The 22406-nt window shown below is 47.9% G+C and overlaps 28 non-coding genes across 28 annotated transcripts; 8 read left to right on the plus strand and 20 right to left on the minus strand.

The window, feature by feature from the left end:
- The first annotated feature begins 1023 nt into the window (after positions 1-1023).
- On the plus strand, positions 1024-1164 carry LOC148980525 (U4 spliceosomal RNA). The gene has a single exon (XR_016168637.1). It is a non-coding gene; the product is annotated as a U4 spliceosomal RNA (small nuclear RNA).
- A 1013-nt stretch (positions 1165-2177) lies between these two features.
- On the minus strand, positions 2178-2259 carry trnas-gcu (transfer RNA serine (anticodon GCU)). The gene has a single exon. It is a non-coding gene; the product is annotated as a tRNA-Ser (tRNA).
- A 374-nt stretch (positions 2260-2633) lies between these two features.
- On the minus strand, positions 2634-2715 carry trnas-gcu (transfer RNA serine (anticodon GCU)). The gene has a single exon. It is a non-coding gene; the product is annotated as a tRNA-Ser (tRNA).
- Positions 2716-3748: 1033 nt separating this feature from the next.
- Positions 3749-3889, plus strand: LOC148980528 (U4 spliceosomal RNA). The gene has a single exon (XR_016168638.1). It is a non-coding gene; the product is annotated as a U4 spliceosomal RNA (small nuclear RNA).
- A 1404-nt stretch (positions 3890-5293) lies between these two features.
- Positions 5294-5375, minus strand: trnas-gcu (transfer RNA serine (anticodon GCU)). The gene has a single exon. It is a non-coding gene; the product is annotated as a tRNA-Ser (tRNA).
- Positions 5376-5521: 146 nt separating this feature from the next.
- On the minus strand, positions 5522-5603 carry trnas-gcu (transfer RNA serine (anticodon GCU)). Its single transcript has one exon. It is a non-coding gene; the product is annotated as a tRNA-Ser (tRNA).
- Positions 5604-5749: 146 nt separating this feature from the next.
- On the minus strand, positions 5750-5831 carry trnas-gcu (transfer RNA serine (anticodon GCU)). Its single transcript has one exon. It is a non-coding gene; the product is annotated as a tRNA-Ser (tRNA).
- Positions 5832-5977: 146 nt separating this feature from the next.
- On the minus strand, positions 5978-6059 carry trnas-gcu (transfer RNA serine (anticodon GCU)). Its single transcript has one exon. It is a non-coding gene; the product is annotated as a tRNA-Ser (tRNA).
- Positions 6060-6361: 302 nt separating this feature from the next.
- On the minus strand, positions 6362-6443 carry trnas-gcu (transfer RNA serine (anticodon GCU)). Its single transcript has one exon. It is a non-coding gene; the product is annotated as a tRNA-Ser (tRNA).
- A 1261-nt stretch (positions 6444-7704) lies between these two features.
- LOC148980534 (U4 spliceosomal RNA) lies at positions 7705-7845 on the plus strand. Its single transcript, XR_016168639.1, has one exon. It is a non-coding gene; the product is annotated as a U4 spliceosomal RNA (small nuclear RNA).
- A 629-nt stretch (positions 7846-8474) lies between these two features.
- trnas-gcu (transfer RNA serine (anticodon GCU)) lies at positions 8475-8556 on the minus strand. The gene has a single exon. It is a non-coding gene; the product is annotated as a tRNA-Ser (tRNA).
- Positions 8557-8858: 302 nt separating this feature from the next.
- trnas-gcu (transfer RNA serine (anticodon GCU)) lies at positions 8859-8940 on the minus strand. The gene has a single exon. It is a non-coding gene; the product is annotated as a tRNA-Ser (tRNA).
- Positions 8941-9314: 374 nt separating this feature from the next.
- trnas-gcu (transfer RNA serine (anticodon GCU)) lies at positions 9315-9396 on the minus strand. Its single transcript has one exon. It is a non-coding gene; the product is annotated as a tRNA-Ser (tRNA).
- Positions 9397-10429: 1033 nt separating this feature from the next.
- Positions 10430-10570, plus strand: LOC148980538 (U4 spliceosomal RNA). The gene has a single exon (XR_016168751.1). It is a non-coding gene; the product is annotated as a U4 spliceosomal RNA (small nuclear RNA).
- A 629-nt stretch (positions 10571-11199) lies between these two features.
- trnas-gcu (transfer RNA serine (anticodon GCU)) lies at positions 11200-11281 on the minus strand. Its single transcript has one exon. It is a non-coding gene; the product is annotated as a tRNA-Ser (tRNA).
- Positions 11282-12915: 1634 nt separating this feature from the next.
- On the plus strand, positions 12916-13056 carry LOC148980540 (U4 spliceosomal RNA). The gene has a single exon (XR_016168752.1). It is a non-coding gene; the product is annotated as a U4 spliceosomal RNA (small nuclear RNA).
- A 1013-nt stretch (positions 13057-14069) lies between these two features.
- On the minus strand, positions 14070-14151 carry trnas-gcu (transfer RNA serine (anticodon GCU)). Its single transcript has one exon. It is a non-coding gene; the product is annotated as a tRNA-Ser (tRNA).
- Positions 14152-14525: 374 nt separating this feature from the next.
- On the minus strand, positions 14526-14607 carry trnas-gcu (transfer RNA serine (anticodon GCU)). The gene has a single exon. It is a non-coding gene; the product is annotated as a tRNA-Ser (tRNA).
- Positions 14608-15640: 1033 nt separating this feature from the next.
- LOC148980543 (U4 spliceosomal RNA) lies at positions 15641-15781 on the plus strand. Its single transcript, XR_016168722.1, has one exon. It is a non-coding gene; the product is annotated as a U4 spliceosomal RNA (small nuclear RNA).
- Positions 15782-16794: 1013 nt separating this feature from the next.
- trnas-gcu (transfer RNA serine (anticodon GCU)) lies at positions 16795-16876 on the minus strand. Its single transcript has one exon. It is a non-coding gene; the product is annotated as a tRNA-Ser (tRNA).
- A 374-nt stretch (positions 16877-17250) lies between these two features.
- Positions 17251-17332, minus strand: trnas-gcu (transfer RNA serine (anticodon GCU)). The gene has a single exon. It is a non-coding gene; the product is annotated as a tRNA-Ser (tRNA).
- A 1033-nt stretch (positions 17333-18365) lies between these two features.
- Positions 18366-18506, plus strand: LOC148980546 (U4 spliceosomal RNA). The gene has a single exon (XR_016168753.1). It is a non-coding gene; the product is annotated as a U4 spliceosomal RNA (small nuclear RNA).
- Positions 18507-19344: 838 nt separating this feature from the next.
- trnas-gcu (transfer RNA serine (anticodon GCU)) lies at positions 19345-19426 on the minus strand. The gene has a single exon. It is a non-coding gene; the product is annotated as a tRNA-Ser (tRNA).
- A 146-nt stretch (positions 19427-19572) lies between these two features.
- Positions 19573-19654, minus strand: trnas-gcu (transfer RNA serine (anticodon GCU)). Its single transcript has one exon. It is a non-coding gene; the product is annotated as a tRNA-Ser (tRNA).
- Positions 19655-19800: 146 nt separating this feature from the next.
- On the minus strand, positions 19801-19882 carry trnas-gcu (transfer RNA serine (anticodon GCU)). The gene has a single exon. It is a non-coding gene; the product is annotated as a tRNA-Ser (tRNA).
- A 146-nt stretch (positions 19883-20028) lies between these two features.
- trnas-gcu (transfer RNA serine (anticodon GCU)) lies at positions 20029-20110 on the minus strand. The gene has a single exon. It is a non-coding gene; the product is annotated as a tRNA-Ser (tRNA).
- A 302-nt stretch (positions 20111-20412) lies between these two features.
- Positions 20413-20494, minus strand: trnas-gcu (transfer RNA serine (anticodon GCU)). The gene has a single exon. It is a non-coding gene; the product is annotated as a tRNA-Ser (tRNA).
- Positions 20495-21983: 1489 nt separating this feature from the next.
- On the plus strand, positions 21984-22124 carry LOC148980552 (U4 spliceosomal RNA). Its single transcript, XR_016168754.1, has one exon. It is a non-coding gene; the product is annotated as a U4 spliceosomal RNA (small nuclear RNA).
- The last annotated feature ends 282 nt before the right edge of the window (positions 22125-22406 follow it).

Here is a 22406-nt window from a genome sequence, read left to right on the forward strand (position 1 = left end):
ACCTGTTTTCCCGAAGCTGGGCAGTGGTGTGTTTCGGCAGCTATTTTAAGGATGATGTTGTTAAAGTTGGCAGCAAGGTTCTTTGAATGGCTTTGCCAGGCGCACTTTGCTCTCTCGACACATTCAGCTAAAGCTCGCCTTGAGGGGCACCTGTGCGGTTGACGTGTTCACTACATTTTCTCTCTGTTTCTGCAGCTATATTAAGGATGATGTCGCTAAATTTGGCAGGTAGGGTACATTGAACGGCTTTGCCAGGCGCACTTGGCTCTCTGAAAACACTAAAGACATCAAACGACGAGGATGATATTCAAACCCACGTGTGCACAACACAACATAATAGCAGTCCATCACCTAACCACTCAGCCACCTCGCCACAACTTTTTGGATGTTGGAAGTAGTAATTTGGTGCTTTTCAACCCCATCTCATTAACATGATGGAGATACAGTTCACCATATTGTGTTGGAAATGGTTTGGCTGATGAGAGAGGTAACCCTTCGACTGACCTGCAAGGAGCATTGGGTTCTATGGGTTAGGAGACTCACAACTGTTTTGATAGAGGGAGATCTGCTTATGTTTCATTTGTGTGCTGCTTCTGATTTGTTGGAAAGAACCTAGAGAGAACGCCTGGGTCGAGAAAAAGGCAGCATAGCTTGCATTGGACCTCTCTCCGAATATGTTTGCAGTGTGCACTCTTCATTATCCTACCCAACCTCGTAGGGAGCTCGTGGAATCGATCCCGAACTCAAACATATTCTTGGACATTGAGCTTTATAACTCCGCCCCTTTGCTACCAGGATCCACAATTCTCTCCCCCCAAAATTAGAAAGCAGCGCATTTTTTGTTCTTTGAGTGAAGAGATAACAATGATAAAACCTTTTTGTGCACATACCTCACCTGTTTCGTAGACACACCATGCAGCCGTCAGTGCCCAAAAGCTTATTACATGGCAGTTTAAAGCTTGATACCACCCTGTCGTTCCATGTCCAGATAAAAGCACAGAAGACGCTGCTCCTTTTGCCGGCATTCTTTCGCAGAGGCAATATCGTAGTCTATGAGGTTTATCCGAGACGTGATCTTTGCTGGTTGAAAACTTTACCCAATACCCCGCTGGGATGACTTGAAATATAGTCAGCCTTGGCAATTTTTGACGGTCTCTTAGGAGGCTTTGAGACTTGTTGAAAGAACAGAATTGTGCTTTCGCTCCTTGAAAGTGCTGCATTCACTGTGACGGTGAAGACATGAGCTTGAAGACGGTTGGTGTAGTCAGTATTTGGACCTCCCTTAGAATGTGTTTTTGTTTTTATAAAGGTCATATCCATGCAACAGGGGCCTTCTTGTTTTGATCCTGTCCTCGACAATGTTTTCAGAAATGAACAGGTGCTTTTTCTGCAGCTACAATTAAAATGAAATTCAGCTAAAGCTTGCCTTGAGGGGCACCCCTGCAGTTGACCTGTTCGCTAGGCTCTCTGTTTCTGCAGCTATTTTAAGGATGACGTCGTTAAAGTTGGCAGCAAGGTCCTTTGCCAGGCGCACTTGTCTCTCTCGAAACACTAAACACATCAAACGACAAGGATGGAATTCGAACCCACGCGTGCAGAGCACAATCGATTAGCAGTCCATCGCCTTAACCACTCGGCCACCTCGTCACTCGCCTGCATGTGTTGCCCGAAGCTGGGCTGTGGTGTGTTTCTGCCACTATATTAAGGATGACTTTGCTAAACATGGCAGGCCGGGTACATTGAACGGCTTTGCCAGGCACACTTGGCTCTCTGAAAACACTAAAGACATCAAACGACGAGGACGGGATTCGAACCCACGCGTGCAGAGCACAATGGATTAGCAGTCCATCGCCTTAACCACTCGGCCACCTCGTCACTCGACCACACCTGTTTTCCCGAAGCTGGGCAGTGGTGTGTTTCGGCAGCTATTTTAAGGATGATGTTGTTAAAGTTGGCAGCAAGGTTCTTTGAATGGCTTTGCCAGGCGCACTTTGCTCTCTCGACACATTCAGCTAAAGCTCGCCTTGAGGGGCACCTGTGCGGTTGACGTGTTCACTACATTTTCTCTCTGTTTCTGCAGCTATATTAAGGATGATGTCGCTAAATTTGGCAGGTAGGGTACATTGAACGGCTTTGCCAGGCGCACTCGTCTCTCTCGAAACACTAAACACATCAAACGACGAGGATGGGATTCGAACCCACGCGTGCAGAGCACAATGGATTAGCAGTCCATCGCCTTAACCACTCGGCCACCTCGTCACTCTCCAGCATGTGTTGCCCGAAGCTGGGCTGTGGTGTGTTTCTGCCGCTATATTAAGGATGACTTTGCTAAACATGGCAGGCCGGGTACATTGAACGGCTTTGCCAGGCACACTTCGCTCTCTGAAAACGCTAAAGACATCAAACGACGAGGATGGGATTCGAACCCACGTGTGCAGAGCACAATGGATTAGCAGTACATCGCCTTAACCACTCGGCCACCTCGTCACTCTCCTGCATGTGTTGCCCGAAGCTGGGCTGTGGTGTGTTTCTGCCGCTATATTAAGGATGACTTTGCTAAACATGGCAGGCCGGGTACATTGAACGGCTTTGCCAGGCACACTTGGCTCTCTGAAAACGCTAAAGACATCAAACGACGAGGATGGGATTCGAACCCACGCGTGCAGAGCACAATGGATTAGCAGTCCATCGCCTTAACCACTCGGCCACCTCGTCACTCGACCAGACCTGTTTTCCCGAAGCTGGGCAGTGGTGTGTTTCGGCAGCTATTTTAAGGATGATGTTGTTAAAGTTGGCAGCAAGGTTCTTTGAATGGCTTTGCCAGGCGCACTTTGCTCTCTCGACACATTCAGCTAAAGCTCGCCTTGAGGGGCACCTGTGCGGTTGACGTGTTCACTACATTTTCTCTCTGTTTCTGCAGCTATATTAAGGATGATGTCGCTAAATTTGGCAGGTAGGGTACATTGAACGGCTTTGCCAGGCGCACTTGGCTCTCTGAAAACACTAAAGACATCAAACGACGAGGATGATATTCAAACCCACGTGTGCACAACACAACATAATAGCAGTCCATCACCTAACCACTCAGCCACCTCGCCACAACTTTTTGGATGTTGGAAGTAGTAATTTGGTGCTTTTCAACCCCATCTCATTAACATGATGGAGATACAGTTCACCATATTGTGTTGGAAATGGTTTGGCTGATGAGAGAGGTAACCCTTCGACTGACCTGCAAGGAGCATTGGGTTCTATGGGTTAGGAGACTCACAACTGTTTTGATAGAGGGAGATCTGCTTATGTTTCATTTGTGTGCTGCTTCTGATTTGTTGGAAAGAACCTAGAGAGAACGCCTGGGTCGAGAAAAAGGCAGCATAGCTTGCATTGGACCTCTCTCCGAATATGTTTGCAGTGTGCACTCTTCATTATCCTACCCAACCTCGTAGGGAGCTCGTGGAATCGATCCCGAACTCAAACATATTCTTGGACATTGAGCTTTATAACTCCGCCCCTTTGCTACCAGGATCCACAATTCTCTCCCCCCAAAATTAGAAAGCAGCGCATTTTTTGTTCTTTGAGTGAAGAGATAACAATGATAAAACCTTTTTGTGCACATACCTCACCTGTTTCGTAGACACACCATGCAGCCGTTAGTGCCCAAAAGCTTATTACATGGCAGTTTAAAGCTTGATACCACCCTGTCGTTCCATGTCCAGATAAAAGCACAGAAGACGCTGCTCCTTTTGCCGGCATTCTTTCGCAGAGGCAATATCGTAGTCTATGAGGTTTATCCGAGACGTGATCTTTGCTGGTTGAAAACTTTACCCAATACCCCGCTGGGATGACTTGAAATATAGTCAGCCTTGGCAATTTTTGACGGTCTCTTAGGAGGCTTTGAGACTTGTTGAAAGAACAGAATTGTGCTTTCGCTCCTTGAAAGTGCTGCATTCACTGTGACGGTGAAGACATGAGCTTGAAGACGGTTGGTGTAGTCAGTATTTGGACCTCCCTTAGAATGTGTTTTTGTTTTTATAAAGGTCATATCCATGCAACAGGGGCCTTCTTGTTTTGATCCTGTCCTCGACAATGTTTTCAGAAATGAACAGGTGCTTTTTCTGCAGCTACAATTAAAATAAAATTCAGCTAAAGCTTGCCTTGAGGGGCACCCCTGCAGTTGACCTGTTCGCTAGGCTCTCTGTTTCTGCAGCTATTTTAAGGATGACGTCGTTAAAGTTGGCAGCAAGGTCCTTTGCCAGGCGCACTTGTCTATATTGAACTCAAACATATTCTTGGACATTGAGCTTTATAACTCCGCCCCTTTGCTACCAGGATCCACAATTCTCTCCCCCCAAAATTAGAAAGCAGCGCATTTTTTGTTCTTTGAGTGAAGAGATAAGAATCAAGAATTGTGCTTTCGCTCCTTGAAAGTGCTGCATTCACTGTGACGGCGAAGACATGAGCTTGAAGACGGTTGGTGTAGTCAGTATTTGGACCTCCCTTAGAATGTGTTTTTGTTTTTATAAAGGTCATATCCATGCAACAGGGGCCTTCTTGTTTTGATCCTGTCCTCGACAATGTTTTCAGAAATGAACAGGTGCTTTTTCTGCAGCTACAATTAAAATGAAATTCAGCTAAAGCTTGCCTTGAGGGGCACCCCTGCAGTTGACCTGTTCGCTAGGCTCTCTGTTTCTGCAGCTATTTTAAGGATGACGTCGTTGAAGTTGGCAGCAAGGTCCTTTGCCAGGCACACTTGTCTCTCTCGAAACACTAAACACATCAAACAACAAAAGCTGGGCTGTGGTGTGTTTCTGCCGCTATATTAAGGATGACTTTGCTAAACATGGCAGGCCGGGTACATTGAACGGCTTTGCCAGGCACACTTGGCTCTCTGAAAACACTAAAGACATCAAACGACGAGGATGGGATTCGAACCCACGCATGCAGAGCACAATGGATTAGCAGTCCATCGCCTTAACCACTCGGCCACCTCGTCACTCGACCAAACCTGTTTTCCCGAAGCTGGGCAGTGGTGTGTTTCGGCAGCTATTTTAAGGATGATGTTGTTAAAGTTGGCAGCAAGGTTCTTTGAATGGCTTTGCCAGGCGCACTTTGCACTCTTGACACATTCAGCTAAAGCTCGCCTTGAAGGGCACCTGTGCGGTTGACGTGTTCACTACATTTTCTCTCTGTTTCTGGCAGCTATATTAAGGATGATGTCGCTAAATTTGGCAGATAGGGTACATTGAACGGCTTTGCCAGGCGCACTTGTCTCTCTCGAAACACTAAACACATCAAACGACGAGGATGGGATTCGAACCCACGCGTGCAGAGCACAATGGATTAGCAGTCCATCGCCTTAACCACTCGGCCACCTCGTCACTCTCCAGCATGCGTTGCCCGAAGCTGGGCTGTGGTGTGTTTCTGCCGCTATATTAAGGATGATGTGGCTAAATTTGGCAGGTAGGGTACATTGAACGGCTTTGCCAGGCACACTTGTCTCTCTCGAAACACTAAACACATCAAACGACGAGGATGGGATTCGAACCCACGCGTGCAGAGCACAATGGATTAGCAGTCCATCGCCTTAACCACTCGGCCACCTCGTCACTCTCCAGCATGTGTTGCCCGAAGCTGGGCTGTGGTGTGTTTCTGCCGCTATATTAAGGAGGATGTCGCTAAATTTGGCAGGTAGGGTACATTGAACGGCTTTGCCAGGCGCACTCGTCTCTCTCGAAACACTAAACACATCAAACGACGAGGATGGGATTCGAACCCACGCGTGCAGAGCACAATGGATTAGCAGTCCATCGCCTTAACCACTCGGCCACCTCGTCACTCTCCAGCATGTGTTGCCCGAAGCTGGGCTGTGGTGTGTTTCTGCCGCTATATTAAGGATGACTTTGCTAAACATGGCAGGCCGGGTACATTGAACGGCTTTGCCAGGCACACTTGGCTCTCTGAAAACGCTAAAGACATCAAACGACGAGGATGGGATTCGAACCCACGCGTGCAGAGCACAATGGATTAGCAGTCCATCGCCTTAACCACTCGGCCACCTCGTCACTCGACCAGACCTGTTTTCCCGAAGCTGGGCAGTGGTGTGTTTCGGCAGCTATTTTAAGGATGATGTTGTTAAAGTTGGCAGCAAGGTTCTTTGAATGGCTTTGCCAGGCGCACTTTGCTCTCTCGACACATTCAGCTAAAGCTCGCCTTGAGGGGCACCTGTGCGGTTGACGTGTTCACTACATTTTCTCTCTGTTTCTGCAGCTATATTAAGGATGATGTCGCTAAATTTGGCAGATAGGGTACATTGAACGGCTTTGCCAGGCGCACTTGGCTCTCTCGAAACACTAAACACATCAAACGACGAGGATGGGATTCGAACCCACGCGTGCAGAGCACAATGGATTAGCAGTCCATCGCCTTAACCACTCGGCCACCTCGTCACTCTCCAGCATGTGTTGCCCGAAGCTGGGCTGTGGTGTGTTTCTGCCGCTATATTAAGGATGACTTTGCTAAACATGGCAGGCCGGGTACATTGAACGGCTTTGCCAGGCACACTTCGCTCTCTGAAAACGCTAAAGACATCAAACGACGAGGATGGGATTCAAACCCACGCGTGCAGAGCACAATGGATTAGCAGTCCATCGCCTTAACCACTCGGCCACCTCGTCACTCGACCAGACCTGTTTTCCCGAAGCTGGGCAGTGGTGTGTTTCGGCAGCTATTTTAAGGATGATGTTGTTAAAGTTGGCAGCAAGGTTCTTTGAATGGCTTTGCCAGGCGCACTTTGCTCTCTCGACACATTCAGCTAAAGCTCGCCTTGAGGGGCACCTGTGCGGTTGACGTGTTCACTACATTTTCTCTCTGTTTCTGCAGCTATATTAAGGATGATGTCGCTAAATTTGGCAGGTAGGGTACATTGAACGGCTTTGCCAGGCGCACTTGGCTCTCTGAAAACACTAAAGACATCAAACGACGAGGATGATATTCAAACCCACGTGTGCACAACACAACATAATAGCAGTCCATCACCTAACCACTCGGCCACCTCGCCACAACCTTTTGGATGTTGGAAGTAGTAATTTGGTGCTTTTCAACCCCATCTCATTAACATGATGGAGATACAGTTCACCATATTGTGTTGGAAATGGTTTGGCTGATGAGAGAGGTAACCCTTCGACTGACCTGCAAGGAGCATTGGGTTCTATGGGTTAGGAGACTCACAACTGTTTTGATAGAGGGAGATCTGCTTATGTTTCATTTGTGTGCTGCTTCTGATTTGTTGGAAAGAACCTAGAGAGAACGCCTGGGTCGAGAAAAAGGCAGCATAGCTTGCATTGGACCTCTCTCAGAATATGTTTGCAGTGTGCACTCTTCATTATCCTACCCAACCTCGTAGGGAGCTCGTGGAATCGATCCCGAACTCAAACATATTCTTGGACATTGAGCTTTATAACTCCGCCCCTTTGCTACCAGGATCCACAATTCTCTCCCCCCAAAATTAGAAAGCAGCGCATTTTTTGTTCTTTGAGTGAAGAGATAACAATGATAAAACCTTTTTGTGCACATACCTCACCTGTTTCGTAGACACACCATGCAGCCGTCAGTGCCCAAAAGCTTATTACATGGCAGTTTAAAGCTTGATACCACCCTGTCGTTCCATGTCCAGATAAAAGCACGGAAGACGCTGCTCCTTTTGCCGGCATTCTTTCGCAGAGGCAATATCGTAGTCTATGAGGTTTATCCGAGACGTGATCTTTGCTGGTTGAAAACTTTACCCAATACCCCGCTGGGATGACTTGAAATATAGTCAGCCTTGGCAATTTTTGACGGTCTCTTAGGAGGCTTTAAGACTTGTTGAAAGAACAGAATTGTGCTTTCGCTCCTTGAAAGTGCTGCATTCACTGTGACGGCGAAGACATGAGCTTGAAGACGGTTGGTGTAGTCAGTATTTGGACCTCCCTTAGAATGTGTTTTTGTTTTTATAAAGGTCATATCCATGCAACAGGGGCCTTCTTGTTTTGATCCTGTCCTCGACAATGTTTTCAGAAATGAACAGGTGCTTTTTCTGCAGCTACAATTAAAATGAAATTCAGCTAAAGCTTGCCTTGAGGGGCACCCCTGCAGTTGACCTGTTCGCTAGGCTCTCTGTTTCTGCAGCTATTTTAACGATGACGTCGTTAAAGTTGGCAGCAAGGTCCTTTGCCAGGCGCACTTGTCTCTCTCGAAACACTAAACACATCAAACGACAAGGATGGAATTCGAACCCACGCGTGCAGAGCACAATCGATTAGCAGTCCATCGCCTTAACCACTCGGCCACCTCGTCACTCGCCTGCATGTGTTGCCCGAAGCTGGGCTGTGGTGTGTTTCTGCCGCTATATTAAGGATGACTTTGCTAAACATGGCAGGCCGGGTACATTGAACGGCTTTGCCAGGCACACTTGGCTCTCTGAAAACGCTAAAGACATCAAACGACGAGGATGGGATTCGAACCCACGCGTGCAGAGCACAATGGATTAGCAGTCCATCGCCTTAACCACTCGGCCACCTCGTCACTCGACCAAACCTGTTTTCCCGAAGCTGGGCAGTGGTGTGTTTCGGCAGCTATTTTAAGGATGATGTTGTTAAAGTTGGCAGCAAGGTTCTTTGAATGGCTTTGCCAGGCGCACTTTGCTCTCTCGACACATTCAGCTAAAGCTCGCCTTGAGGGGCACCTGTGCGGTTGACGTGTTCACTACATTTTCTCTCTGTTTCTGCAGCTATATTAAGGATGATGTCGCTAAATTTGGCAGGTAGGGTACATTGAACGGCTTTGCCAGGCGCACTCGTCTCTCTCGAAACACTAAACACATCAAACGACGAGGATGGGATTCGAACCCACGCGTGCAGAGCACAATGGATTAGCAGTCCATCGCCTTAACCACTCGGCCACCTCGTCACTCTCCAGCATGTGTTGCCCGAAGCTGGGCTGTGGTGTGTTTCTGCCGCTATATTAAGGATGACTTTGCTAAACATTGCAGGCCGGGTACATTGAACGGCTTTGCCAGGCACACTTCGCTCTCTGAAAACGCTAAAGACATCAAACGACGAGGATGGGATTCGAACCCACGTGTGCAGAGCACAATGGATTAGCAGTACATCGCCTTAACCACTCGGCCACCTCGTCACTCTCCTGCATGTGTTGCCCGAAGCTGGGCTGTGGTGTGTTTCTGCCGCTATATTAAGGATGACTTTGCTAAACATGGCAGGCCGGGTACATTGAACGGCTTTGCCAGGCACACTTGGCTCTCTGAAAACGCTAAAGACATCAAACGACGAGGATGGGATTCGAACCCACGCGTGCAGAGCACAATGGATTAGCAGTCCATCGCCTTAACCACTCGGCCACCTCGTCACTCGACCAGACCTGTTTTCCCGAAGCTGGGCAGTGGTGTGTTTCGGCAGCTATTTTAAGGATGATGTTGTTAAAGTTGGCAGCAAGGTTCTTTGAATGGCTTTGCCAGGCGCACTTTGCTCTCTCGACACATTCAGCTAAAGCTCGCCTTTAGGGGCACCTGTGCGGTTGACGTGTTCACTACATTTTCTCTCTGTTTCTGCAGCTATATTAAGGATGATGTCGCTAAATTTGGCAGGTAGGGTACATTGAACGGCTTTGCCAGGCGCACTTGGCTCTCTGAAAACACTAAAGACATCAAACGACGAGGATGATATTCAAACCCACGTGTGCACAACACAACATAATAGCAGTCCATCACCTAACCACTCAGCCACCTCGCCACAACTTTTTGGATGTTGGAAGTAGTAATTTGGTGCTTTTCAACCCCATCTCATTAACATGATGGAGATACAGTTCACCATATTGTGTTGGAAATGGTTTGGCTAATGAGAGAGGTAACCCTTCGACTGACCTGCAAGGAGCATTGGGTTCTATGGGTTAGGAGACTCACAACTGTTTTGATAGAGGGAGATCTGCTTATGTTTCATTTGTGTGCTGCTTCTGATTTGTTGGAAAGAACCTAGAGAGAACGCCTGGGTCGAGAAAAAGGCAGCATAGCTTGCATTGGACCTCTCTCCGAATATGTTTGCAGTGTGCACTCTTCATTATCCTACCCAACCTCGTAGGGAGCTCGTGGAATCGATCCCGAACTCAAACATATTCTTGGACATTGAGCTTTATAACTCCGCCCCTTTGCTACCAGGATCCACAATTCTCTCCCCCCAAAATTAGAAAGCAGCGCATTTTTTGTTCTTTGAGTGAAGAGATAACAATGATAAAACCTTTTTGTGCACATACCTCACCTGTTTCGTAGACACACCATGCAGCCGTCAGTGCCCAAAAGCTTATTACATGGCAGTTTAAAGCTTGATACCACCCTGTCGTTCCATGTCCAGATAAAAGCACAGAAGACGCTGCTCCTTTTGCCGGCATTCTTTCGCAGAGGCAATATCGTAGTCTATGAGGTTTATCCGAGACGTGATTTTTGCTGGTTGAAAACTTTACCCAATACCCCGCTGGGATGACTTGAAATATAGTCAGCCTTGGCAATTTTTGACGGTCTCTTAGGAGGCTTTGAGACTTGTTGAAAGAACAGAATTGTGCTTTCGCTCCTTGAAAGTGCTGCATTCACTGTGACGGCGAAGACATGAGCTTGAAGACGGTTGGTGTAGTCAGTATTTGGACCACCCTTAGAATGTGTTTTTGTTTTTATAAAGGTCATATCCATGCAACAGGGGCCTTCTTGTTTTGATCCTGTCCTCGACAATGTTTTCAGAAATGAACAGGTGCTTTTTCTGCAGCTACAATTAAAATGAAATTCAGCTAAAGCTTGCCTTGAGGGGCACCCCTGCAGTTGACCTGTTCGCTAGGCTCTCTGTTTCTGCAGCTATTTTAAGGATGACGTCGTTAAAGTTGGCAGCAAGGTCCTTTGCCAGGCGCACTTGTCTCTCTCGAAACACTAAACACATCAAACGACAAGGATGGAATTCGAACCCACGCGTGCAGAGCACAATAGATTAGCAGTCCATCGCCTTAACCACTCGGCCACCTCGTCACTCGCCTGCATGTGTTGCCCGAAGCTGGGCTGTGGTGTGTTTCTGCCACTATATTAAGGATGACTTTGCTAAACATGGCAGGCCGGGTACATTGAACGGCTTTGCCAGGCACACTTGGCTCTCTGAAAACACTAAAGACATCAAACGACGAGGATGGGATTCGAACCCACGCGTGCAGAGCACAATGGATTAGCAGTCCATCGCCTTAACCACTCGGCCACCTCGTCACTCGACCACACCTGTTTTCCCGAAGCTGGGCAGTGGTGTGTTTCGGCAGCTATTTTAAGGATGATGTTGTTAAAGTTGGCAGCAAGGTTCTTTGAATGGCTTTGCCAGGCGCACTTTGCTCTCTCGACACATTCAGCTAAAGCTCGCCTTGAGGGGCACCTGTGCGGTTGACGTGTTCACTACATTTTCTCTCTGTTTCTGCAGCTATATTAAGGATGATGTCGCTAAATTTGGCAGGTAGGGTACATTGAACGGCTTTGCCAGGCGCACTTGGCTCTCTGAAAACACTAAAGACATCAAACGACAAGGATGGGATTCGAACCCACGCGTGCAGAGCACAATGGATTAGCAGTCCATCGCCTTAACCACTCGGCCACCTCGTCACTCTCCAGCATGTGTTGCCCGAAGCTGGGCTGTGGTGTGTTTCTGCCGCTATATTAAGGATGACTTTGCTAAACATGGCAGGCCGGGTACATTGAACGGCTTTGCCAGGCACACTTCGCTCTCTGAAAACGCTAAAGACATCAAACGACGAGGATGGGATTCGAACCCACGTGTGCAGAGCACAATGGATTAGCAGTACATCGCCTTAACCACTCGGCCACCTCGTCACTCTCCTGCATGTGTTGCCCGAAGCTGGGCTGTGGTGTGTTTCTGCCGCTATATTAAGGATGACTTTGCAGCAAGGTTCTTTGAATGGCTTTGCCAGGCGCACTTTGCTCTCTCGACACATTCAGCTAAAGCTCGCCTTGAGGGGCACCTGTGCGGTTGACGTGTTCACTACATTTTCTCTCTGTTTCTGCAGCTATATTAAGGATGATGTCGCTAAATTTGGCAGGTAGGGTACATTGAACGGCTTTGCCAGGCGCACTTGGCTCTCTGAAAACACTAAAGACATCAAACGACGAGGATGATATTCAAACCCACGTGTGCACAACACAACATAATAGCAGTCCATCACCTAACCACTCAGCCACCTCGCCACAACTTTTTGGATGTTGGAAGTAGTAATTTGGTGCTTTTCAACCCCATCTCATTAACATGATGGAGATACAGTTCACCATATTGTGTTGGAAATGGTTTGGCTGATGAGAGAGGTAACCCTTCGACTGACCTGCAAGGAGCATTGGGTTCTATGGGTTAGGAGACTCACAACTGTTTTGATAGAGGGAGATCTGCTTATGTTTCATTTGTGTGCTGCTTCTGATTTGTTGGAAAGAACCTAGAGAGAACGCCTGGGTCGAGAAAAAGGCAGCATAGCTTGCATTGGACCTCTCTCCGAATATGTTTGCAGTGTGCACTCTTCATTATCCTACCCAACCTCGTAGGGAGCTCGTGGAATCGATCCCGAACTCAAACATATTCTTGGACATTGAGCTTTATAACTCCGCCCCTTTGCTACCAGGATCCACAATTCTCTCCCCCCAAAATTAGAAAGCAGCGCATTTTTTGTTCTTTGAGTGAAGAGATAACAATGATAAAACCTTTTTGTGCACATACCTCACCTGTTTCGTAGACACACCATGCAGCCGTCAGTGCCCAAAAGCTTATTACATGGCAGTTTAAAGCTTGATACCACCCTGTCGTTCCATGTCCAGATAAAAGCACAGAAGACGCTGCTCCTTTTGCCGGCATTCTTTCGCAGAGGCAATATCGTAGTCTATGAGGTTTATCCGAGACGTGATTTTTGCTGGTTGAAAACTTTACCCAATACCCCGCTGGGATGACTTGAAATATAGTCAGCCTTGGCAATTTTTGACGGTCTCTTAGGAGGCTTTGAGACTTGTTGAAAGAACAGAATTGTGCTTTCGCTCCTTGAAAGTGCTGCATTCACTGTGACGGCGAAGACATGAGCTTGAAGACGGTTGGTGTAGTCAGTATTTGGACCACCCTTAGAATGTGTTTTTGTTTTTATAAAGGTCATATCCATGCAACAGGGGCCTTCTTGTTTTGATCCTGTCCTCGACAATGTTTTCAGAAATGAACAGGTGCTTTTTCTGCAGCTACAATTAAAATGAAATTCAGCTAAAGCTTGCCTTGAGGGGCACCCCTGCAGTTGACCTGTTCGCTAGGCTCTCTGTTTCTGCAGCTATTTTAAGGATGACGTCGTTAAAGTTGGCAGCAAGGTCCTTTGCCAGGCGCACTTGTCTCTCTCGAAACACTAAACACATCAAACGACAAGGATGGAATTCGAACCCACGCGTGCAGAGCACAATCGATTAGCAGTCCATCGCCTTAACCACTCGGCCACCTCGTCACTCGCCTGCATGTGTTGCCCGAAGCTGGGCTGTGGTGTGTTTCTGCCACTATATTAAGGATGACTTTGCTAAACATGGCAGGCCGGGTACATTGAACGGCTTTGCCAGGCACACTTGGCTCTCTGAAAACACTAAAGACATCAAACGACGAGGATGGGATTCGAACCCACGCGTGCAGAGCACAATGGATTAGCAGTCCATCGCCTTAACCACTCGGCCACCTTGTCACTCGACCACACCTGTTTTCCCGAAGCTGGGCAGTGGTGTGTTTCGGCAGCTATTTTAAGGATGATGTTGTTAAAGTTGGCAGCAAGGTTCTTTGAATGGCTTTGCCAGGCGCACTTTGCTCTCTCGACACATTCAGCTAAAGCTCGCCTTGAGGGGCACCTGTGCGGTTGACGTGTTCACTACATTTTCTCTCTGTTTCTGCAGCTATATTAAGGATGATGTCGCTAAATTTGGCAGGTAGGGTACATTGAACGGCTTTGCCAGGCGCACTCGTCTCTCTCGAAACACTAAACACATCAAACGACGAGGATGGGATTCGAACCCACGCGTGCAGAGCACAATGGATTAGCAGTCCATCGCCTTAACCACTCGGCCACCTCGTCACTCTCCAGCATGTGTTGCCCGAAGCTGGGCTGTGGTGTGTTTCTGCCGCTATATTAAGGATGACTTTGCTAAACATGGCAGGCCGGGTACATTGAACGGCTTTGCCAGGCACACTTCGCTCTCTGAAAACGCTAAAGACATCAAACGACGAGGATGGGATTCGAACCCACGTGTGCAGAGCACAATGGATTAGCAGTACATCGCCTTAACCACTCGGCCACCTCGTCACTCTCCTGCATGTGTTGCCCGAAGCTGGGCTGTGGTGTGTTTCTGCCGCTATATTAAGGATGACTTTGCTAAACATGGCAGGCCGGGTACATTGAACGGCTTTGCCAGGCACACTTGGCTCTCTGAAAACGCTAAAGACATCAAACGACGAGGATGGGATTCGAACCCACGCGTGCAGAGCACAATGGATTAGCAGTCCATCGCCTTAACCACTCGGCCACCTCGTCACTCGACCAGACCTGTTTTCCCGAAGCTGGGCAGTGGTGTGTTTCGGCAGCTATTTTAAGGATGATGTTGTTAAAGTTGGCAGCAAGGTTCTTTGAATGGCTTTGCCAGGCGCACTTTGCTCTCTCGACACATTCAGCTAAAGCTCGCCTTGAGGGGCACCTGTGCGGTTGACGTGTTCACTACATTTTCTCTCTGTTTCTGCAGCTATATTAAGGATGATGTCGCTAAATTTGGCAGGTAGGGTACATTGAACGGCTTTGCCAGGCGCACTTGGCTCTCTGAAAACACTAAAGACATCAAACGACGAGGATGATATTCAAACCCACGTGTGCACAACACAACATAATAGCAGTCCATCACCTAACCACTCAGCCACCTCGCCACAACTTTTTGGATGTTGGAAGTAGTAATTTGGTGCTTTTCAACCCCATCTCATTAACATGATGGAGATACAGTTCACCATATTGTGTTGGAAATGGTTTGGCTGATGAGAGAGGTAACCCTTCGACTGACCTGCAAGGAGCATTGGGTTCTATGGGTTAGGAGACTCACAACTGTTTTGATAGAGGGAGATCTGCTTATGTTTCATTTGTGTGCTGCTTCTGATTTGTTGGAAAGAACCTAGAGAGAACGCCTGGGTCGAGAAAAAGGCAGCATAGCTTGCATTGGACCTCTCTCCGAATATGTTTGCAGTGTGCACTCTTCATTATCCTACCCAACCTCGTAGGGAGCTCGTGGAATCGATCCCGAACTCAAACATATTCTTGGACATTGAGCTTTATAACTCCGCCCCTTTGCTACCAGGATCCACAATTCTCTCCCCCCAAAATTAGAAAGCAGCGCATTTTTTGTTCTTTGAGTGAAGAGATAACAATGATAAAACCTTTTTGTGCACATACCTCACCTGTTTCGTAGACACACCATGCAGCCGTCAGTGCCCAAAAGCTTATTACATGGCAGTTTAAAGCTTGATACCACCCTGTCGTTCCATGTCCAGATAAAAGCACAGAAGACGCTGCTCCTTTTGCCGGCATTCTTTCGCAGAGGCAATATCGTAGTCTATGAGGTTTATCTGAGACGTGATCTTTGCTGGTTGAAAACTTTACCCAATACCCCGCTGGGATGACTTGAAATATAGTCAGCCTTGGCAATTTTTGACGGTCTCTTAGGAGGCTTTGAGACTTGTTGAAAGAACAGAATTGTGCTTTCGCTCCTTGAAAGTGCTGCATTCACTGTGACGGTGAAGACATGAGCTTGAAGACGGTTGGTGTAGTCAGTATTTGGACCTCCCTTAGAATGTGTTTTTGTTTTTATAAAGGTCATATCCATGCAACAGGGGCCTTCTTGTTTTGATCCTGTCCTCGACAATGTTTTCAGAAATGAACAGGTGCTTTTTCTGCAGCTACAATTAAAATGAAATTCAGCTAAAGCTTGCCTTGAGGGGCACCCCTGCAGTTGACCTGTTCGCTAGGCTCTCTGTTTCTGCAGCTATTTTAAGGATGACGTCGTTAAAGTTGGCAGCAAGGTCCTTTGCCAGGCGCACTTGTCTCTCTCGAAACACTAAACACATCAAACGACAAGGATGGAATTCGAACCCACGCGTGCAGAGCACAATCGATTAGCAGTCCATCGCCTTAACCACTCGGCCACCTCGTCACTCGCCTGCATGTGTTGCCCGAAGCTGGGCTGTGGTGTGTTTCTGCCGCTATATTAAGGATGACTTTGCTAAACATGGCAGGCCGGGTACATTGAACGGCTTTGCCAGGCACACTTGGCTCTCTGAAAACACTAAAGACATCAAACGACGAGGACGGGATTCGAACCCACGCGTGCAGAGCACAATGGATTAGCAGTCCATCGCCTTAACCACTCTGCCACCTCGTCACTCGACCACACCTGTTTTCCCGAAGCTGGGCAGTGGTGTGTTTCGGCAGCTATTTTAAGGATGATGTTGTTAAAGTTGGCAGCAAGGTTCTTTGAATGGCTTTGCCAGGCGCACTTTGCTCTCTCGACACATTCAGCTAAAGCTCGCCTTGAGGGGCACCTGTGCGGTTGACGTGTTCACTACATTTTCTCTCTGTTTCTGCAGCTATATTAAGGATGATGTCGCTAAATTTGGCAGGTAGGGTACATTGAACGGCTTTGCCAGGCGCACTCGTCTCTCTCGAAACACTAAACACATCAAACGACGAGGATGGGATTCGAACCCACGCGTGCAGAGCACAATGGATTAGCAGTCCATCGCCTTAACCACTCGGCCACCTCGTCACTCTCCAGCATGTGTTGCCCGAAGCTGGGCTGTGGTGTGTTTCTGCCGCTATATTAAGGATGACTTTGCTAAACATGGCAGGCCGGGTACATTGAACGGCTTTGCCAGGCACACTTCGCTCTCTGAAAACGCTAAAGACATCAAACGACGAGGATGGGATTCGAACCCACGCGTGCAGAGCACAATGGATTAGCAGTACATCGCCTTAACCACTCGGCCACCTCATCACTCTCCTGCATGTGTTGCCCGAAGCTGGGCTGTGGTGTGTTTCTGCCGCTATATTAAGGATGACTTTGCTAAACATGGCAGGCCGGGTACATTGAACGGCTTTGCCAGGCACACTTGGCTCTCTGAAAACGCTAAAGACATCAAACGACGAGGATGGGATTCGAACCCACGCGTGCAGAGCACAATGGATTAGCAGTCCATCGCCTTAACCACTCGGCCACCTCGTCACTCGACCAGACCTGTTTTCCCGAAGCTGGGCAGTGGTGTGTTTCGGCAGCTATTTTAAGGATGATGTTGTTAAAGTTGGCAGCAAGGTTCTTTGAATGGCTTTGCCAGGCGCACTTTGCTCTCTCGACACATTCAGCTAAAGCTCGCCTTGAGGGGCACCTGTGCGGTTGACGTGTTCACTACATTTTCTCTCTGTTTCTGCAGCTATATTAAGGATGATGTCGCTAAATTTGGCAGGTAGGGTACATTGAACGGCTTTGCCAGGCGCACTTGGCTCTCTGAAAACACTAAAGACATCAAACGACGAGGATGATATTCAAACCCACGTGTGCACAACACAACATAATAGCAGTCCATCACCTAACCACTCAGCCACCTCGCCACAACTTTTTGGATGTTGGAAGTAGTAATTTGGTGCTTTTCAACCCCATCTCATTAACATGATGGAGATACAGTTCACCATATTGTGTTGGAAATGGTTTGGCTGATGAGAGAGGTAACCCTTCGACTGACCTGCAAGGAGCATTGGGTTCTATGGGTTAGGAGACTCGCAACTGTTTTGATAGAGGGAGATCTGCTTATGTTTCATTTGTGTGCTGCTTCTGATTTGTTGGAAAGAACCTAGAGAGAACGCCTGGGTCGAGAAAAAGGCAGCATAGCTTGCATTGGACCTCTCTCCGAATATGTTTGCAGTGTGCACTCTTCATTATCCTACCCAACCTCGTAGGGAGCTCGTGGAATCGATCCCGAACTCAAACATATTCTTGGACATTGAGCTTTATAACTCCGCCCCTTTGCTACCAGGATCCACAATTCTCTCCCCCCAAAATTAGAAAGCAGCGCATTTTTTGTTCTTTGAGTGAAGAGATAACAATGATAAAACCTTTTTGTGCACATACCTCACCTGTTTCGTAGACACACCATGCAGCCGTCAGTGCCCAAAAGCTTATTACATGGCAGTTTAAAGCTTGATACCACCCTGTCGTTCCATGTCCAGATAAAAGCACAGAAGACGCTGCTCCTTTTGCCGGCATTCTTTCGCAGAGGCAATATCGTAGTCTATGAGGTTTATCCGAGACGTGATTTTTGCTGGTTGAAAACTTTACCCAATACCCCGCTGGGATGACTTGAAATATAGTCAGCCTTGGCAATTTTTGACGGTCTCTTAGGAGGCTTTGAGACTTGTTGAAAGAACAGAATTGTGCTTTCGCTCCTTGAAAGTGCTGCATTCACTGTGACGGCGAAGACATGAGCTTGAAGACGGTTGGTGTAGTCAGTATTTGGACCTCCCTTAGAATGTGTTTTTGTTTTTATAAAGGTCATATCCATGCAACAGGGGCCTTCTTGTTTTGATCCTGTCCTCGACAATGTTTTCAGAAATGAACATTGTTTCTGCAGCTGTTTCTGCAGCTATTTTAAGGATGACGTCGTTGAAGTTGGCAGCAAGGTCCTTTGCCAGGCACACTTGTCTCTCTCGAAACACTAAACACATCAAACAACAAAAGCTGGGCTGTGGTGTGTTTCTGCCGCTATATTAAGGATGACTTTGCTAAACATGGCAGGCCGGGTACATTGAACGGCTTTGCCAGGCACACTTGGCTCTCTGAAAACACTAAAGACATCAAACGACGAGGATGGGATTCGAACCCACGCATGCAGAGCACAATGGATTAGCAGTCCATCGCCTTAACCACTCGGCCACCTCGTCACTCGACCAAACCTGTTTTCCCGAAGCTGGGCAGTGGTGTGTTTCGGCAGCTATTTTAAGGATGATGTTGTTAAAGTTGGCAGCAAGGTTCTTTGAATGGCTTTGCCAGGCGCACTTTGCACTCTTGACACATTCAGCTAAAGCTCGCCTTGAAGGGCACCTGTGCGGTTGACGTGTTCACTACATTTTCTCTCTGTTTCTGGCAGCTATATTAAGGATGATGTCGCTAAATTTGGCAGATAGGGTACATTGAACGGCTTTGCCAGGCGCACTTGTCTCTCTCGAAACACTAAACACATCAAACGACGAGGATGGGATTCGAACCCACGCGTGCAGAGCACAATGGATTAGCAGTCCATCGCCTTAACCACTCGGCCACCTCGTCACTCTCCAGCATGCGTTGCCCGAAGCTGGGCTGTGGTGTGTTTCTGCCGCTATATTAAGGATGACGTCGCTAAATTTGGCAGGTAGGGTACATTGAACGGCTTTGCCAGGCACACTTGTCTCTCTCGAAACACTAAACACATCAAACGACGAGGATGGGATTCGAACCCACGCGTGCAGAGCACAATGGATTAGCAGTCCATCGCCTTAACCACTCGGCCACCTCGTCACTCTCCAGCATGTGTTGCCCGAAGCTGGGCTGTGGTGTGTTTCTGCCGCTATATTAAGGAGGATGTCGCTAAATTTGGCAGGTAGGGTACATTGAACGGCTTTGCCAGGCGCACTTGTCTCTCTCGAAACACTAAACACATCAAACGACGAGGATGGGATTCGAACCCACGCGTGCAGAGCACAATGGATTAGCAGTCCATCGCCTTAACCACTCGGCCACCTCGTCACTCTCCTGCATGTGTTGCCCGAAGCTGGGCTGTGGTGTGTTTCTGCCGCTATATTAAGGATGACTTTGCTAAATATGGCAGGCCGGGTACATTGAACGGCTTTGCCAGGCACACTTGGCTCTCTGAAAACGCTAAAGACATCAAACGACGAGGATGGGATTCGAACCCACGCGTGCAGAGCACAATGGATTAGCAGTCCATCGCCTTAACCACTCGGCCACCTCGTCACTCGACCAAACCTGTTTTCCCGAAGCTGGGCAGTGGTGTGTTTCGGCAGCTATTTTAAGGATGATGTTGTTAAAGTTGGCAGCAAGGTTCTTTGAATGGCTTTGCCAGGCGCACTTTGCTCTCTCGACACATTCAGCTAAAGCTCGCCTTGAGGGGCACCTGTGCGGTTGACGTGTTCACTACATTTTCTCTCTGTTTCTGCAGCTATATTAAGGATGATGTCGCTAAATTTGGCAGGTAGGGTACATTGAACGGCTTTGCCAGGCGCACTCGTCTCTCTCGAAACACTAAACACATCAAACGACGAGGATGGGATTCGAACCCACGCGTGCAGAGCACAATGGATTAGCAGTCCATCGCCTTAACCACTCGGCCACCTCGTCACTCTCCAGCATGTGTTGCCCGAAGCTGGGCTGTGGTGTGTTTCTGCCGCTATATTAAGGATGACTTTGCTAAACATGGCAGGCCGGGTACATTGAACGGCTTTGCCAGGCACACTTCGCTCTCTGAAAACGCTAAAGACATCAAACGACGAGGATGGGATTCGAACCCACGCGTGCAGAGCACAATGGATTAGCAGTACATCGCCTTAACCACTCGGCCACCTCGTCACTCTCCTGCATGTGTTGCCCGAAGCTGGGCTGTGGTGTGTTTCTGCCGCTATATTAAGGATGACTTTGCTAAACATGGCAGGCCGGGTACATTGAACGGCTTTGCCAGGCACACTTGGCTCTCTGAAAACGCTAAAGACATCAAACGACGAGGATGGGATTCAAACCCACGCGTGCAGAGCACAATGGATTAGCAGTCCATCGCCTTAACCACTCGGCCACCTCGTCACTCGACCAGACCTGTTTTCCCGAAGCTGGGCAGTGGTGTGTTTCGGCAGCTATTTTAAGGATGATGTTGTTAAAGTTGGCAGCAAGGTTCTTTGAATGGCTTTGCCAGGCGCACTTTGCTCTCTCGACACATTCAGCTAAAGCTCGCCTTGAGGGGCACCTGTGCGGTTGACGTGTTCACTACATTTTCTCTCTGTTTCTGCAGCTATATTAAGGATGATGTCGCTAAATTTGGCAGGTAGGGTACATTGAACGGCTTTGCCAGGCGCACTTGGCTCTCTGAAAACACTAAAGACATCAAACGACGAGGATGATATTCAAACCCACGTGTGCACAACACAACATAATAGCAGTCCATCACCTAACCACTCAGCCACCTAGCCACAACTTTTTGGATGTTGGAAGTAGTAATTTGGTGCTTTTCAACCCCATCTCATTAACATGATGGAGATACAGTTCACCATATTGTGTTGGAAATGGTTTGGCTGATGAGAGAGGTAACCCTTCGACTGACCTGCAAGGAGCATTGGGTTCTATGGGTTAGGAGACTCGCAACTGTTTTGATAGAGGGAGATCTGCTTATGTTTCATTTGTGTGCTGCTTCTGATTTGTTGGAAAGAACCTAGAGAGAACGCCTGGGTCGAGAAAAAGGCAGCATAGCTTGCATTGGACCTCTCTCCGAATATGTTTGCAGTGTGCACTCTTCATTATCCTACCCAACCTCGTAGGGAGCTCGTGGAATCGATCCCGAACTCAAACATATTCTTGGACATTGAGCTTTATAACTCCGCCCCTTTGCTACCAGGATCCACAATTCTCTCCCCCCAAAATTAGAAAGCAGCGCATTTTTTGTTCTTTGAGTGAAGAGATAACAATGATAAAACCTTTTTGTGCACATACCTCACCTGTTTCGTAGACACACCATGCAGCCGTCAGTGCCCAAAAGCTTATTACATGGCAGTTTAAAGCTTGATACCACCCTGTCGTTCCATGTCCAGATAAAAGCACAGAAGACGCTGCTCCTTTTGCCGGCATTCTTTCGCAGAGGCAATATCGTAGTCTATGAGGTTTATCCGAGACGTGATTTTTGCTGGTTGAAAACTTTACCCAATACCCCGCTGGGATGACTTGAAATATAGTCAGCCTTGGCAATTTTTGACGGTCTCTTAGGAGGCTTTGAGACTTGTTGAAAGAACAGAATTGTGCTTTCGCTCCTTGAAAGTGCTGCATTCACTGTGACGGCGAAGACATGAGCTTGAAGACGGTTGGTGTAGTCAGTATTTGGACCTCCCTTAGAATGTGTTTTTGTTTTTATAAAGGTCATATCCATGCAACAGGGGCCTTCTTGTTTTGATCCTGTCCTCGACAATGTTTTCAGAAATGAACAGGTGCTTTTTCTGCAGCTACAATTAAAATGAAATTCAGCTAAAGCTTGCCTTGAGGGGCACCCCTGCAG

Source organism: Pimephales promelas, chromosome 5 (genome assembly GCF_988280905.1).
Source record: "Pimephales promelas chromosome 5, fPimPro1.hap1.1, whole genome shotgun sequence".
In the NCBI taxonomy this organism is placed as follows: domain Eukaryota; kingdom Metazoa; phylum Chordata; class Actinopteri; order Cypriniformes; family Leuciscidae; genus Pimephales; species Pimephales promelas.